Raw genomic sequence first — 15,727 nt, 5'->3', positions numbered from 1 at the left:
TGTGGATAAATACAATGATTTTTGTCAAGAAGCAGGTCTCTGATAAGAACCTTTGAAGCATCCAAAACAATAAAAAATGTTGTCCTATTTCAGAAATTCCTTTTCAAGACACATGACTCATTTATAGCCACCTGCAGATTACAATCTAGAGCACAAATTCCAGGCAGCTTTGAGACATCTAAATTTGATTAGGCAGACAAAAAAATTCCTATATTAAATTCTTATCTGGTTTTTGAAACTTTCTCATGGAAGCCTGAAGAACAGATGCCATACATTCTTATTGACCTTTGCTCTACTGATTATAATCACATTCCCCTGACAGAAAGTGCAGCAGATTAGAACAAGTCATCATTTTTAATAGGCTATTTCAGGAGCAATATATTAGATTTGTAGAAACCTCATTCCAGAACATTAAGGCAATTTTATTGAGGAAATGTAAGAACTAAGCTCTTCTACCTCTGCTCGAACTTAAAGGAATGGATGGCTAAAGTTGAAAATTGATTTGATATACATCATACTTGGAGATACTACTTTTCTGTCTTAAATCAATAATTTCAACTCAGTTTTTGCTGTGTGTATAGTGCACATGCTTTTCTAAAGTGGTCAGGTAATGAGCTGTTTTGGGTATTCAAATATTCAGATATTTTAGTTAATTGAGAATTTCAATCTATACCAAACAGCACTAACCAATTTCAAAGAATTTCAAGTAAGTGAAATACTTTATAACTTCCACTGAAAATGTTTCTTTCCTCATCTAAAGATTCAGAAGGTGCTTGTGTTTCCACAGTGCCCAAGGGGGCTGTTAGGAACCTCGTGCTGTAAAGTGCAAGAAACTGGGAAATCGGGTCTGAAGTCTATTCTCACTCCAGATTCTAGAATCTGGATGTTGTTCTAATTTGGTGTAAACAAGCACTTACTATACATCAATAAGCACCTATTCCCTGGAAATGCTTTCTGCTAAACTCCTGGAAATGTTGGGAAGTATTCTTGTGGGAGCTTTGTACAAACAATTTAAAACTCCTTGGCAGGAGCAAATGCGCTCCCAGGAAAGTGAGCAGGAGCACCTTGAGGGCACCGGCGTGGAGAATGCAGGGACTTGAGCGCAGTGGGCAAAGTGACGGTGCCTCCCCTGGAGGGCAGCGCATTAGATGGTTCACTGCCATTTCCCCAGTGATTCCAGACACCGGCTTTCAAAGGGGTCAGCTCTCAATGCGTCTGTCTGGCCAGCATTGAGGAGCTGCCATTGAGAACTGTGTCATCGCCATCCCGTCATTTCATGTATGGAAATGGAAGCAAAGGCGTGAGGACGGCAGAGCCAGCTGTGCTCCTCCTTCTGCAGGACACAGCCTCTCAGTCCGGGAAGCAGAGCCACAGGGGCCAAGTCTGATTTGAGTATTTGTTGTCATCATCCACAATGTAAATCAGAGCGAGATGCCACAGGGTGGATTGCTGGGTTCATGAGAGTGGGATGAATCTGGTTCCTGCCAGCCTGCCTAGGCAGTCTATGTGCCCTTTCCCTCATGGCCTTGACCTAGCGTGAGAGGAATCTCACAGCACATACTAGTAATGGACTTTGGAGGCCAGCTCTGTGCAGGCCATTTCCCCAATATGTCCCCGTGTTCACAGTGCAAATATTTCATTCACAGCCAGTTAGTTCCTGGCAGCCAGAACGGTCAGCATTTAGGTTTCTTCTTCTTTTCTTTAAAATCCTCACCTGAGGGTATGTTTTTATTGATGTGAGGAAAAGAAGAGACATAGAGAGAGAGAGGAGAGAGAGAGAGGGAGAGAGAGAAAGAGAGAGAGAGAGAGAGAGAGTTGACTCCTATACTGTGCAACCTGACTGGGGATTGAACCTGCAACTTAGGTATGTGCCCTGATGGGGAATTGAACTCCTAACCACTTTGGTGTACAGGATGATGCTCCAACCAACTGAGCCACCCAGCTGGGTAGCATTTAAATGTTTCTTTTTCTTTTTTTAAAAAAAATATATTTTATTGATTTTTTACAGAGAGGAAGGGAGAGAGATAGAGAGTTAGAAACATCGATGAGAGAGAAACATCGATCATCTGCCTCCTGCACATCTCCTACTGGGGATATGCCCGCAACCCAGGTACATGCCCTTGACCGGAATCGAACCTGGGACCTTTCAGTCCGCAGGCCGATGCTCTATCCACTGAGCCAAACCGGTTTCAGCAACATTTAAGTTTCTTTACTGAAGTTTTGGAGACAATCTCCACAATTGGCAGAAGTAACCCCAAAATTCCAACCAACCTGGACTCTCTACCTGCTAACTGTCTTTGAAGCACATGGAATCTTGAAATCAGTTCCTTTTCATGGATATATATTTTATGTATAAAAAAGTCATTATCAAATGAAAATCTCCTTATGCCTTTCAAGCATCTGTGAACATGAAGTTCCAGTGACTGTATGATTAGAACATGAATGACTGTATAAATTGAGGGTGAATGACTGTGTGCATGGAGGGTGAATGAATGACTGTGTAGTTAGAGGCTGAGTGAATGTGTGCATGAAGGATGAATGAATGACTGTGTAGATAAAGGGTGAATGAAATGACTGTGTGCGTGGAGGGTAAATGAATGTGTGCCTGGAGGGTGAGTGACGTGTAGATGGAAGGTGAATGACTGTGTACATGGAGGGTGAATGAATGAATGAATGGCTATTCCACTTGCTGGATCATCAATGGGAATCCATAAATAGCTGCCAGTGGGGGAAGTCAGGCTATTTATGAATGAATAGACAGAATATTTATGTCACCTGATGATTGAGTTAATTTGCTAATGGAGTTAGTTAGATCTAAAAACAGTGGATTTTCTAAGTCTAAAAATGTGAAGGTTTTTGGGTTGCCAAGCACACATAAAATTTCATTGTTAATTCAGCAAATATTGACTGAAAATATGCCTGGCTCTGTGCTGAAGCTGAAGTATAAATCTAGTCAGGAATGGTTCCTGCCTAATAGAACTTACATCAGGAGGGGAAGTCACATTAGACACACTGTTATGTAAGTTGTTGATTACCATGCGACAAGTGTGGTAATGGAAATGTGCAGGAATAAAATGGAAATGTCCAATGAGAATAAAAAACAGGAGATCTAACCTTGTAAGCTGGTAGGTAATAGCAAGATTCCTTTAAAAGAGATAATTGAAGTTGATAGGAGTTAGCTAGGGCAGAGGGAAAGGTGTTCTAGGCAGAGGAACAGCCGTGGGAAGGCCCTAGAGTTAGGTGGAGCAGGAATCTAACTAGCCAGTGGGAGGGATGGACTGAGATCACCAAGGGCCTTACAGAATATTTTAAGGATTTGGGATTTTATGCTAATGACTTTGGGGAGTCACTAAGGTTTTCAAGTGGAGATGTGATGTGATCAGATAGGGATTTTCCACAGATTATTTGGCTGCTCTGCAGAGAATGTACTGGGAAGAACAAGCATGGACACAGAGCAGTTAGGAGGTGACTGTACAATCCAAGTGAGAGATACTGGCAGTTTTGTGTGAGGGCGGGAGGGAGGTTGGGGACAGGAAAGGAACCATGATGGCATCATCCCTCTGGCCTCAGCCCTGCTCACTGTGCAGCTCATTTTTGAAGTGGAGTTTGATCATCAGAGAATAAAGGCAGGAAGGGAAAATCATCAGAAGTCCAGTCATTCGACAAATGCTTACTGCTTACCACATCAGGCACTGTTTATAGAACTCCAGGGTACAAAGTGAACAAGATCAAAAACAAAATGACACTCTAAAGCAGCGGTTCTCAACCTGTGGGTCGTGACCCCTTTGGCGATCGAACGACCCTTTCACAGGGGTCGCCTAAGACCATCCTGCATATCAGATATTTACATTACGATTCATAACAGTAGCAACATTACAGTTATGAAGTAGCAACGAAAATAATTTTATGGTTGGGTCACAACATGAGGAACTGTATTTAAAGGGCCAGAAGGCTGAGAACCACTGCTCTAAAGGCAAGCAACCTTAAAAGCCATATTCCCCCCCTTTTTTTTTTCACCTCAAACACTTCCCTGTGTCATGTTATGTATTGCATGGAAGCACTAATATAATTTTTACAGCTTTTCCTACATTTCCTTTATTCATCATACTCCTTTTTCTCTCCTCTTCTGTAATATATCCTAAGGATCTAGTATCAATTTTATTCCAATTTTCTGAAAAAGTTATTTGAGAAATGAAATGCTAAAAGTTGAAAATGTATCAAAAATTTTATTTCTGCATAGAGTGCTAAGTCTTGCTTTGTGGTCTAAATCTGATATATTTATTTAGTAATTACTCTGTGCCAGGCACCGTCCTAAGTGATTTTTATGTATCAACTCTCTTAATATCTATCTTCATAGCATTAGTGAGTATTATTACTATCTCTATTTTATAGCTGAGAAAACTGAGGCACAAGGCAATTAAGTAATTTGCAGAGGGCTCACAGCTAGTAAGCACCAGAGTGCTAGCCTGCCTCTCCAGATAAAGACGTATAGAATTCCTCTTTTCATTCTGGTCCCTATAAAACTACTCCCTTCAAATTAAGCTTTAAATGGGCACAACTAGAAACCCAGCTCCATTGGAAGAAAATCCTCAGGAGATTCTGCAAGTCAATCCTGTCACTCTCCCTCTGGGTTGTGGGCCTATGGCTGCTGTTGCCCTTATCAAGGGGCCTGGCTTCCTTTATGCTCTGGAAGCCATGCTTTCCCATGCTGACCCTTCGTATGTCATTGAGAATGAAGAGAATGTGATGAAATGATATAAAGGCGAGGAAGGGAGATCAGAGGAAGAGAATGTCCCTTGCTTTCATCAGCCCACTGGACTATCCTATGGAGAATAAAGTTTATGAACCATGAGTGAATCTGAAATTTTGGTTCACCAGACTTTGGAAAACTTCCCATCTGTTTTGTGTTTAAAATGAGCTTTTCAAATCAGGGATTATGTTAATGCTAGATATGGAGACATCCCCAAAGGTAGGATCATTCAGATGTGACTGTATTGAAGTTTGGTATCTAATCCAGAGTCTGTGTCCCTAGTAAACAGACACAACCCCACTCCTGGCCCATGGCTTCTTTGACAGCTAAGTAAGGAAAATATTGGTGGAGATGAGGGGCAATGACAGAGCAGGGACAAGGGGCATGAAGACAAGGAAACAGGGTCAGGAGAAGAGAATGATTAGGGAGGATAGCATTTCAATAGATCAGAGCTTCTCCATGCTGGCGTGGTGTTAAGAAACTGCCTTTACTGTCCACAGGTGACAGTCCAAGTTCGACTTGTCTTTTGTAAAATCACCACAGTACCATAGAGGGCTCTGCCATGAACACATCTGCTTGATCACTTATTGAGGAGGGATGGGGGCATCTTTTAATTGCTTTCATTTCTTCTCCAATCGTCATGGCCCCCATCCCAATGAATGTTTTGAAAGGCAGAAGTCCCCATGTCTAAAGTCAGAAAGAAAAACATACTTGAAATAATGCAGAGAAGCCATGCTCATCACTGTCATGAGAGAGTGATTGTAGGCTGGAAGGTTCAAAAGCAGTCATTTGTATTCAGAAAAAAGCATCTTTAATGCAGAGATCTCTGTGAAGAACGATGGTCACCAGCTGGGCTCCATCTCTATCAAGGAAGACACAAGAGGAAGTGGGCCCAAGGGGATGGAAATGTGTTAAGTGTAATATAAATAGACAGTTAAAGCAAAGCTGGTGTATAGGGGAAAAAATCTGACAGCTCATCCAGGCCCCAGGACAAAGAGCCCACAAATCTGTTTTTTGAGTTTATCCTGAATAATTCCGTGTCTCTTGAAATGACAATAATGTCATTTTGGCGCACCAAACAGTGGCTGTTGTGCCCACTGCTGACAATTTGGACCTCTGGGCCATTATTCCACTCAGTACTAGCGCCCAGGTCACCGCATCTGCTTCTGCAGGCAGGTGCAGAGGATGCACCAGAGCAGGGGGCAGGTGGTAATAGATGGTACTGATGGGGATGAGGAGGTGGGGTGGCAGACATCTCAGTGCTGATGGAGGGCAAGGCCTCTGACTCTTGAAGCTAGTTAGAGACATGGTCATTTATAAGACTTGAATAACTTCTTTAAAATGTATTTTTTTATTAGTGATAGTATTAGAAATATCTCCAACCCACCCCCACCCCAGCCTTTACATCCCCCTCCCAGCCCCTACTCCCCTACCCCCCTAGGTCTTCAGAACCTTATTGCCCATGTCCATGGGCTATGCATATAAGAATGTAAATTCTTTGGTTTATCTCTTCTTGTCCCCCCAACTCCACATCAAGGTATGTCAGTTCCATGCCTCCATGCTTCAGGTCTTATTTTGATGGTCAGTTCATTTTGTTCATTAGAGTCCACAAATAAGTGAGATCATGTGATCTTTATATTCTCTTTCCCAATCTCATTTCAAAGGATTATAATTTGGGGTATGAGAATGATTAAACCAAAATATTTTTAGGAACTCTTTCAAACCTCAGATACAAAGAGAATCAATTAAAGGGAGGAGCATCATTTTGAAAAAGTATCTGAGGAGAATTTCAGGTTGACACCACTTCCTGTCATTCATGTTTCAGAGGTGTGTCTGTGTGTGTGTGTGTGTGTGTGTGTGTGTGTCTTTGTGTATAAGGGGTGAGTATTTGCAAAGCTGGTTGTCATTTCACAAGAGTCATCTTAATTAATTTTATGATGGAAGTGAGAGAACTATTTAGCATGTATATGGCTATTTAATCTTTCTTTTTTATCTGTGGTTAAAATATTTTATTTTATTTATTGGCATGACATTGGTTAATAAAATTATATAGTTTTTAGATATAAAATTCTATAATGCATCATCTGTATATTGTATTGTGTGTTCACCACTCAAAGTTAAGTCTCCTTCCATCACCATTTATCCCTCCTGTACCCTCTCCTACTTCCCCCACTCCCCTTCCCCCCTGGTAATCACCATACTGTTTCTGTGTCTGTGAGGTTTTTTCCCCTTTTGTTTATTTCCTTCATCTTTTTCTCCTAGCCCTCCTCTCTAACAGCTGTGTGTTTTCTATATCAATGAGTGTTTCTATTTTATTTGTTTGTTTGTTTTGTTCATTAGATTCCACTCTCCACTTCTTTCTTGAGGATTAAAGACAGAAGCTTATCGCCAACAGAACTTGCCCTGAATAGGTTTTCTTAGAAGCTAAGTGACTAGGGATGGTGTCTCTAGACAGTAACACCACTTCCTCCTTCTATAATCCCCACAGAGGCTTCTCCCTCTAATCATGAAGAAATTAAGTCTCAAACATTAGTGTGTTCAGCCCTTTATTTTTGTTTTCTCACCTGAAAGCGAACTTGGAACATCTTACTGGACTCAATTCTCCTTGACTGTGATATTAGGGGCTGAGAAAATAATAACAAGAAGTTTATTTTTCAGAGTAAAATTGCCATTGTTGACAGAAATCAAATTTATAACACCAGGAAACTCTGTTTTTAATTTCTGCCATCTTCCTGGAATAGTGTGTGGCTGATCTCTCACTTCTGGAATTAGACTGCATTTCCAAGTTCAAACATGCCTGCATTTAATTTGGGTATGTTCACATATACTGCGTCTGTGCTGGCCATGAGGAATGGGCTTACCTTCGGTACTGCAGCACTAACTGAGGAGCATTTTAACTTGTAACAGATTGCCTAAGACCCAAGGATTTTAAAGCGTTGCTTTTCAGAAGGCGAGTCTGATTATGCATGTGCCGAAGGGAGAAAGGAGCAGCAGTAGGGAACAGGGTGTTTTATAAAGAATCATAAAAATAGAATTATATGTAGGCAATTCTCTCTTTGCTTACACATATAGGAAATAAGCCAGAAACTAAACAAGGAATCCGCATGATTACTGATACTGAACAGCTAAAAAATGTCTCCCCCCTCTTGGTTTCTCTTTTTGCCAGTTGAAGACAAGTTCTGAGGTGACTGTTTCTAGAGGACTCAAAATTCTTGGTGTGAATCAATACAATTTATCATATGGACAGAGCTAAAAATCAAAGTCAGATGATCATCTCCAATAATGGTAAAATATATTTTACAAAATTTATCAACAGTCTATGTTAAAATAGAGGAAGCTTTAGAATTGAGAAAGCTTTCTTAACACAGCATGTGATATATATCTCAGCCCAAAGCCCACATCTAGTGGGAAACACTAGAGGCATATTTACTAAGTCAAGAACAAGACAAGAATGGCCATTACTCACCATTACTATTTAACCCTGTACTGGAGGTATTAGCTAGTGTGATTGAACAAGAGAAAAATAATTAAAGGGATAAGAATTAGAAAGGAAGAGATAAAAGTATCCCTCTTTACAGATGCTATTGTTATATACCTGGAAATCCCAAAATAATCAATGGAAAAATCTACTCCAAAATTTTTAGTGTAGACATAGGATATAAAATTCACTTACAGAAATCAAAATCACACACACACACACACACACACATTACCTAGCAAGGAAGATTAACCATATTTAAAGCAACAAAATACAAAATGCCTAGGCTAAAACTGAATAAGAAGTTGGAAAATTACATGAGAAAACTATAAAACACTCTTAACACTTGAATAAATAATAAGACACACCATGTTTGTGCATAACAAGATCAAGTAGATACACATCAGTTCTCTCTATATCAATTTATATGTTTAATTGATTTTAAAGCCCATTTAGAAGGATAAATAAATAAGAAAAAGAAGAGGAAGGGTATGGGGAATAGTCCTATAATATGCTAAAATAATTTTAAAGCCTCTATAATCATAACAGTTGCTACTGATGTATGAATAGACAGACCAATGAAACCAGATAGAAAATTCTAGAAGGAAACACAAGAGTATATGAAAATTTAGTATGTGAAAAAAGGAGAATCTCAACAGTGGAGGGGAACAATTGGGTAATCATATGGAAAAATATAAATTTAGATATTTCCTCACACTATGTAGTAGAATAAAATCCAAATGGATCAAAGATTTAAGTAAAAAAAGCAACCCACTTGAGTACTAAAATAAGTACTATTATCTTTCAGTTAAGAAAACCTTCCTACCTATACTCAAGACCAAAGAGCAATAAGAGGGAAGATAAATACAACTGACTACATAAAATATTAAAATAAAAAACATTTTTGCAGCAAAAAGAAAATAGCAACAACAAAAATAATAAATCTGTAGTAAAGTAAGAAGACAAAGGACTTACCAGGAAAAATATTTGCAACTGACATTACAAAAATGGGCTGATGTTCCTAATATATAAAAAGTTTGGGGGAGAGATCAACCAAAGGACTTGTATGCATGCATATTAGCCTAACCAATGAACACAGACAACAGGGGGGTGAGGGCACAAATAAGTAAATAAAATGTTAGCATTTCATAAAAAAGAGTTTCTAAAAATAGACAAGACACTAATAACCCAAAAGAAAAGTGACAAAAATATAAACAATTTACTGAAAAAGAAATAAAAATTTATCTTAAAAATATAAAGATGATAAATGGATATTGTATTTTATCAAATGCTTTTCCTGCATCTATTGACAAGATGATGATTTTAATTCTTTCTTTTATTCATGTGGTGGTGTATTACAATGATTGATTTGCATATGTTGAACCATCTTTGTGCCCCTGGCATGAACCCCACTTGATAGTGGTGTATTATTTTTTTTTAATGTATTTGATTTGCTAGTACTTTGGCATTTTTGCATCAGAGATATTGGTCTGTTTAGTTTTCTTTTTGTGTGTGTTATCCTTGCCAGGTTTTGGTATCCGGGTTATTTTGGACTCATAAAATGTGTTAGGAAGTATTGCTTCTTCTTCAATTTTTGGAAGAGTTTGAGAAAGACGGGTTTTTAATCTTCTTTTGAATGTTTGGTAGAATTCACTAGTGGAGTCATCTGGTCCTGGATTTTTATTTTAGGGGAGGTTTTTGATGGTTGTTTTAATTTCCTCACTGCTGATCGGTCTATTTAGATTTTCTGATTCTTGGTGATTTAATCTAGGAAGGTTATATATTTCTAGGAACTTACCCATTTCTTCTAGGTATTGAATTTGGTGGCATATAGTCTTTCATAGTATTCTAGTATGAACTTTTGTATATCTGTGATGTCTGTAAAACAGGAATAGAAGGAAAGTACCTCAACACCATAAAGACCATATGTGACAAACCCTCAGCCAATATTATACTCAATGGCGAAACACTGAAAACTTTTCCTCTAAAATCAGGAACAAGACAAGGATGTCCATTCTCATCACTTTTATTTAACAGAGTTCTGCAGTCTGGCCAGAGCAGTAAGGCAAGAGGAAGAACTAAAAGGCATCCAAATCAGGAAGTAAGAAGTAAAAGTGTCACTTTTTGCTGACATGATTCTGTACATAGAAAATCTTAAAGACTCCACCTAAAAACTATTAGAAACAATAAACAAATACAAAAATCCACTGCCTTTCTGTATACTAACAATGAAGCTTCAGGGAAAATAAAAAAAGAAGCAATTCTTTTGTAATAGCAACCAAGTGAATAAAATACCTAGGAATAAACTTAACAAAGGATGTAAAAGACCTATATACTGAAAACTACAAAGCATGATTAAAAGAGATTGAAAAAGATACAATAAAATGAAAAAAATATCCCATGTTCATGATTGGAAGAATCAGCATAGTTAAAATGGCCATATTACCTCAAGCAATATACAGATTTAATCCAATCCCCATCAAAATCCTAGTGTCATTTTTTAAAGAAATAGAACAAAAAAATCATCAGATTTGTACAGAACCACAGAAGATCCCGAGTAGCCAAAGCAATCCTGAGAAAAAAGAATAAAGCCAGAGGTATCACCTTACCTGACTTCAAATTATACTACAGAGCTATGATAATCAAAACAGCATGGCATTGGCAGAGAAACAGACACACAGATCAATGAAACAGTATTGAGAACCAAGGTATAAAACTACATGTATATGGGCAGATAATTTTCGATAAAGGAGCCAGAAACACACAATAGAGTAAAGAAAACCTCTTCAGTAAATGGTACTGGGAAAACTAGGAAGTTACATGCAAAAGAATGAAACTAGATTACAGTTTTTCCCAGTGTACAAAAATTAATTCAAAATGGATCAAAGACCTTAGATCTGAAATAGTAAGTTACATAGAAGGAAACATGGGTACTAAACATATGGATCTTGGTCATAGAGAACATTTTATGAACTTGACCCCAAAGGCAAGGGAAATAAAGACACAAATAAATGAATGAGACTATCTCTATATGTAAAACCCTAATATGCAAATAGACTGAACGGTGGAACAACCGAACAACCGGTCACTATGATATGCACTGACCACCAGGGGATGCACGTGGAACATGGCGGGCATTGCCAGCAGGCAGAAGAGCGCAGAACATGGTGGGCATTGGCTGTGGTGGGATGGTGGAGCAGATGAGTGGAGGGTGCCAGACTAAGGCAGGGTGCCGGTTGCTGTCATGGGGCGAGCCTCTGGTGGTTACTGAAAATTCTTTGCTCCCATGTGCTGAGGTCCTGCCAGGTAGGTGCTCACACCTGCTGCGGCAGCCCTGCTCGCACCCACTGCCAGCGCCTGGCGCTCCGGCCCTGATCTCTTGGCACCATCAGTGGATGCAAGCAGCAGCTGCCAGCCCCAATTGCCCCTCAGGGCTTCTCCACCTCCCCCTACTCCTGAGGGGCGATCGGGCCAACAGCCACCTCTTGCACCCACTGCAGGTACTCACCCTGCTTGCACCTGCAGCCAGCGCTGGAGCCGCTGCTCCCATCCACTGTGGGCACCTGGCGCCAGTCCTGATCGCTGGGCGCTGTCAGGGGAGGCGAGCAGCGGCTGTGGCTCTGATGGCCCTTGAGGGCTTCTCCACCTCCCCCTGCTCCTGAGGGGTGATTAGGGCAGCAGCCGCCACTTGCATCTGCTGATGGTGCTGGCCCCATGGCTTCATGCTGTCAGCAGGTGCAAGCGGGGTCAGCGCGTGGGAGTGGCGACTGCAGGAGCCAGGGCTGCCAGGAGACAGGGGACCAGGGGCCATGGTGGGAGGGGCCTGGCAGGGGCACGCCCTGTGTCCACTGCAGCCTCGCTGCCCATGGTTCCTTTCAAGGTGCACGAATTCATTCCCCGGGCCCCTATTATCAAAATAAGAATCTTCTGCACAGCAAAAGAAACCGACAACAAAACAAAGAGGGACAGCTGACCTAATGGGAGATGATATTTATAAACAATAGCTCCAACAAAAGTTTAATTTCAAAATTATATAAAGAGCTCATAAAACTCAACACCAAACAAATAGTCCAATTAAAAAATGGACAGAGGACCTGGTCAGACATCTCTTTCAAAAAAACATAAAAGAGATAGAGGAAGATATAAAATGGAAGAATATACTGTGTTCATGGGTTGGTAGCATCAACAGCATTAAAATGTCCATATGTGGGGTCTCAGTTCCCCTGGCAGGAACTGGACTTCATGGACACCGGGGAGTAGATGAAGAAGATATGAGCAGTCATAGGCATATAAGAGAGTCTTTATGCAGCCCAAGTAGTCATTGCTAAAAAGGAGCCATCAGATAAAACAGTTCTTCAAAGTAGCTTACAAAGTGGTCCAGAAAACATAGAAGCCACTGTACACACAGCAGCCCTACATAAAAGCAGCTTCTGCAAACATAGGAGCTATCACATAAAGCAGTCCAACCAGACAGCCCCTGACCAGCTGGTCAGTAACACATCTTTATATTAACTTAGACAAAAGAAGCTTCTTGCCAAATAGTGACATCAATACTTGGGCTACAGAAAGGCATGTCTGTGCAGTGCACATAGTACAATCGCTATGTCCTTGTTCAGATTAGCCTTGAACATCTGGTGTATTCTGGACAGGGCCCCCTTACACCAATTGGCCTTGAACATCCAGCGTACTTTGATTAGGGTTCCCACACCATACTACCCAAAACAATCTACAGATTCAATGCAATCCCTATTAAAATACCAACAGCATATTTCACAGACTAGAATAAACTCTCCAAAAATTTATATGGAATATAAAAGGACCCCAGTAGCTGTAGCAATCTTGAGAAAGAAGAACAAAGTTGGAGGAATCACAATACCAGACATCAAGTTATACCACAAAGCCACTGTGCTCAAAACAACTGGGTACTGGCACAGGAAGAGGCATATAGACCAATGGAACAGAACAGAGAAACCAGAAATTAACCAATTAATTACGCTCAATTAATATTTGACAAAGGAGGCAAGAGCATACAATGGAGTCAAGACAATCTCTTTAATAAATGGTGTTGGGAAAATTGTACAGATACATGCAAAAAAAATGACACTAGACCACCAACTTACACCACACACGAAAATAAACTCAAAATGGATAAAAAACTTAAATGTAAGACATAAAACCATAAAAATCTTAGAAGAATCCAAAGGCAACAAAATCTCAGACATTTTTCATAGCAATATGCTTAAGGATACATCTCCTAGGACAATGGAAAGTAAGGAAACAATAAATAAATGGGACTACATCAAAATAAAAAGCTCTGCACAGCAAAAGAAACTACCAACAAAATAACATGAGAGCCCACTGAATGGGAAAACATATTTGCCACTGATACATCTGATAAGGGGTTAATTTCCAAAATATATAAGGAACTCATACAACTTAACAAAGGGAAGATAAACAACCCAATTAAAAAATGGGCAAAGGACTTAAATAGACACTTCTCCAAAGTGTACACACAGAAGGCCAAGAGGCATATGAAAAAAAAATGCTCAAAGTCATTAATCATCTGAGAGATGCAAATCAAAATGACAATGTGGTATCACCTCACACCTGTCAGAATGGCTACCATCAGCAAAATTAACAGATGACAAGTGTTGGCAAGGATGTGGATAAAAGGGGACCTTCATATATTGCTGGTGGGAATCCAGACTGGTGCAGCTACTGTGTTAAACAGTATGGAGTTTCCTCAAAAAATTAAAAATGGAACTCCCATTTGACCTAGTGATCCCACTTCTAGGAATATATCCTAAGAAACCTGAAACACCAATCAGAAAGGATATATGCACCCCTATGTTCATAGCAGCACAATTTACAACAGCTAAGATTTGGAAACAACCTAAGTGCCCATCAACAGATGAGTAGGTAAAAAAAATGTGGTACATCTACACAATGGAATACTACGCTGCTGTAAAAAAGAAAGAACTCTTACCATTTACAACAGCACAGATGGACGTGGAGAGCATTATGCTAAGCAAAATAAGCCAGTCAGAGAAAGATACTAGTAAGTATCACATGATCTCATTCATATGTGGAATCTAATGAACAACACAAATTGATGAGCAAAAATAGAACCAGAGACATAGCATCAAACAGTACTGTCAAACCTCAGAGAGAAGGCAGGGGAAGGTAGGTGGGTGGGAAGAGATCAACCAATGAACTTGTATGCATATATGCATAACCCATGGACACAGACAATAGAGTGGTGAAGGCCTGTTGTGGGGGTTGGGAGTGAGGGTGGGCTGGGAGAGGTCAATGGGGGATAAAAAGGGACATATATAATACTTCAAACATAAATTGTTTTTTTTTTTAAAAAAAGCAGATGCCTCAAGAAAAAATAATTATTATGAACTTAACAAATTTAAACATATTTTGTGGGTTTTGATCCATTGAAGTAATTAAACTAACTGATGCTGAAAGCATGCCTTTGTTACACAGTTGGACCCTCTTTAAGTTGGTCCTGAGTTCTTTTGGCATAATCCATGCAGCCTGTACTAACTTTTTTCTTTGTGGTATGACAAAATATTCTGTGTTTTCTTTGTATCTCTTTCTCCAGACTTGTAGCTTTGTTTCTTTACAGTAAAAAATTGTATTTATACCTTATAATTTGAGTTTTTTCATTGTTACTGGGTTGATCATTGTTTCTAAGTTCTTTCAATGGACAGAGCTAAAAATTATAATTTAAAATAAAATTTAAAAATGTCCTCAAAAATAAAAGAAGACATACATATGGCCAACAGGTATATGAAAAGTTCAACCTCTTTAGCAATTAGGGAAATGCAAATCAAAACTATAATGAGATACCACCTCACACCTGTTAGAGAGGCTATTATAAAAAAGACAAGTAATAACAAGTGTTGAGAAGGTTGTAGAGAAAAGGAAACCCTCATTTATTGCTGGTGGGAATCTAAACTGGCACAACCACTATAGAAATCAGTCTGGCAATTCCTCAAAAAATTAAGGATAGTGTTACCATGTGACCCAGCAATGCCTCTCCTGTATATATACCTGAACTCAAAAACATGTATTCGCAAAGATATATTCACCCCTATGTTCATTGCAGCATTATTCATGGTGGCAAGACATGGAGACAACCAAAGTGTTCTGCAATAGACACTTGGATAAAGAAAATGTGGTACATATAAACAATGGAATGCTATCCTATCTAATAAAAGAGAAACATGGTAATTAGCCATAACTTTGCTACCCTTCCCATTGGCTAATCAGGGTGATATGAAAATTAACTGCCAACCAAGATGGCGGCCGGCAGCCAGGCAACTGAGGCGAACAGGAGGCTTGCTTGCTCCAGTGACGGAGGAAGCCAGGTTCCCCGCCTGCCGCTGCTGGGCTCTGAGCTGCTCTCTAAGAAATATTGTTACAAATATAGAAGCTAAACAAAACCCCAGAAACCTGCTTTCAGCCAGCCGGGATCTCAGAGCTGGAGT

The sequence above is a fragment of the Myotis myotis genome, unplaced genomic scaffold, assembly GCF_014108235.1.
Source record: "Myotis myotis isolate mMyoMyo1 unplaced genomic scaffold, mMyoMyo1.p scaffold_m19_p_1, whole genome shotgun sequence".
NCBI lineage: Eukaryota > Metazoa > Chordata > Mammalia > Chiroptera > Vespertilionidae > Myotis > Myotis myotis.
The sequence above is the reverse complement of the archived record's forward strand: the minus strand, read 5'-3'. Positions refer to the sequence as shown.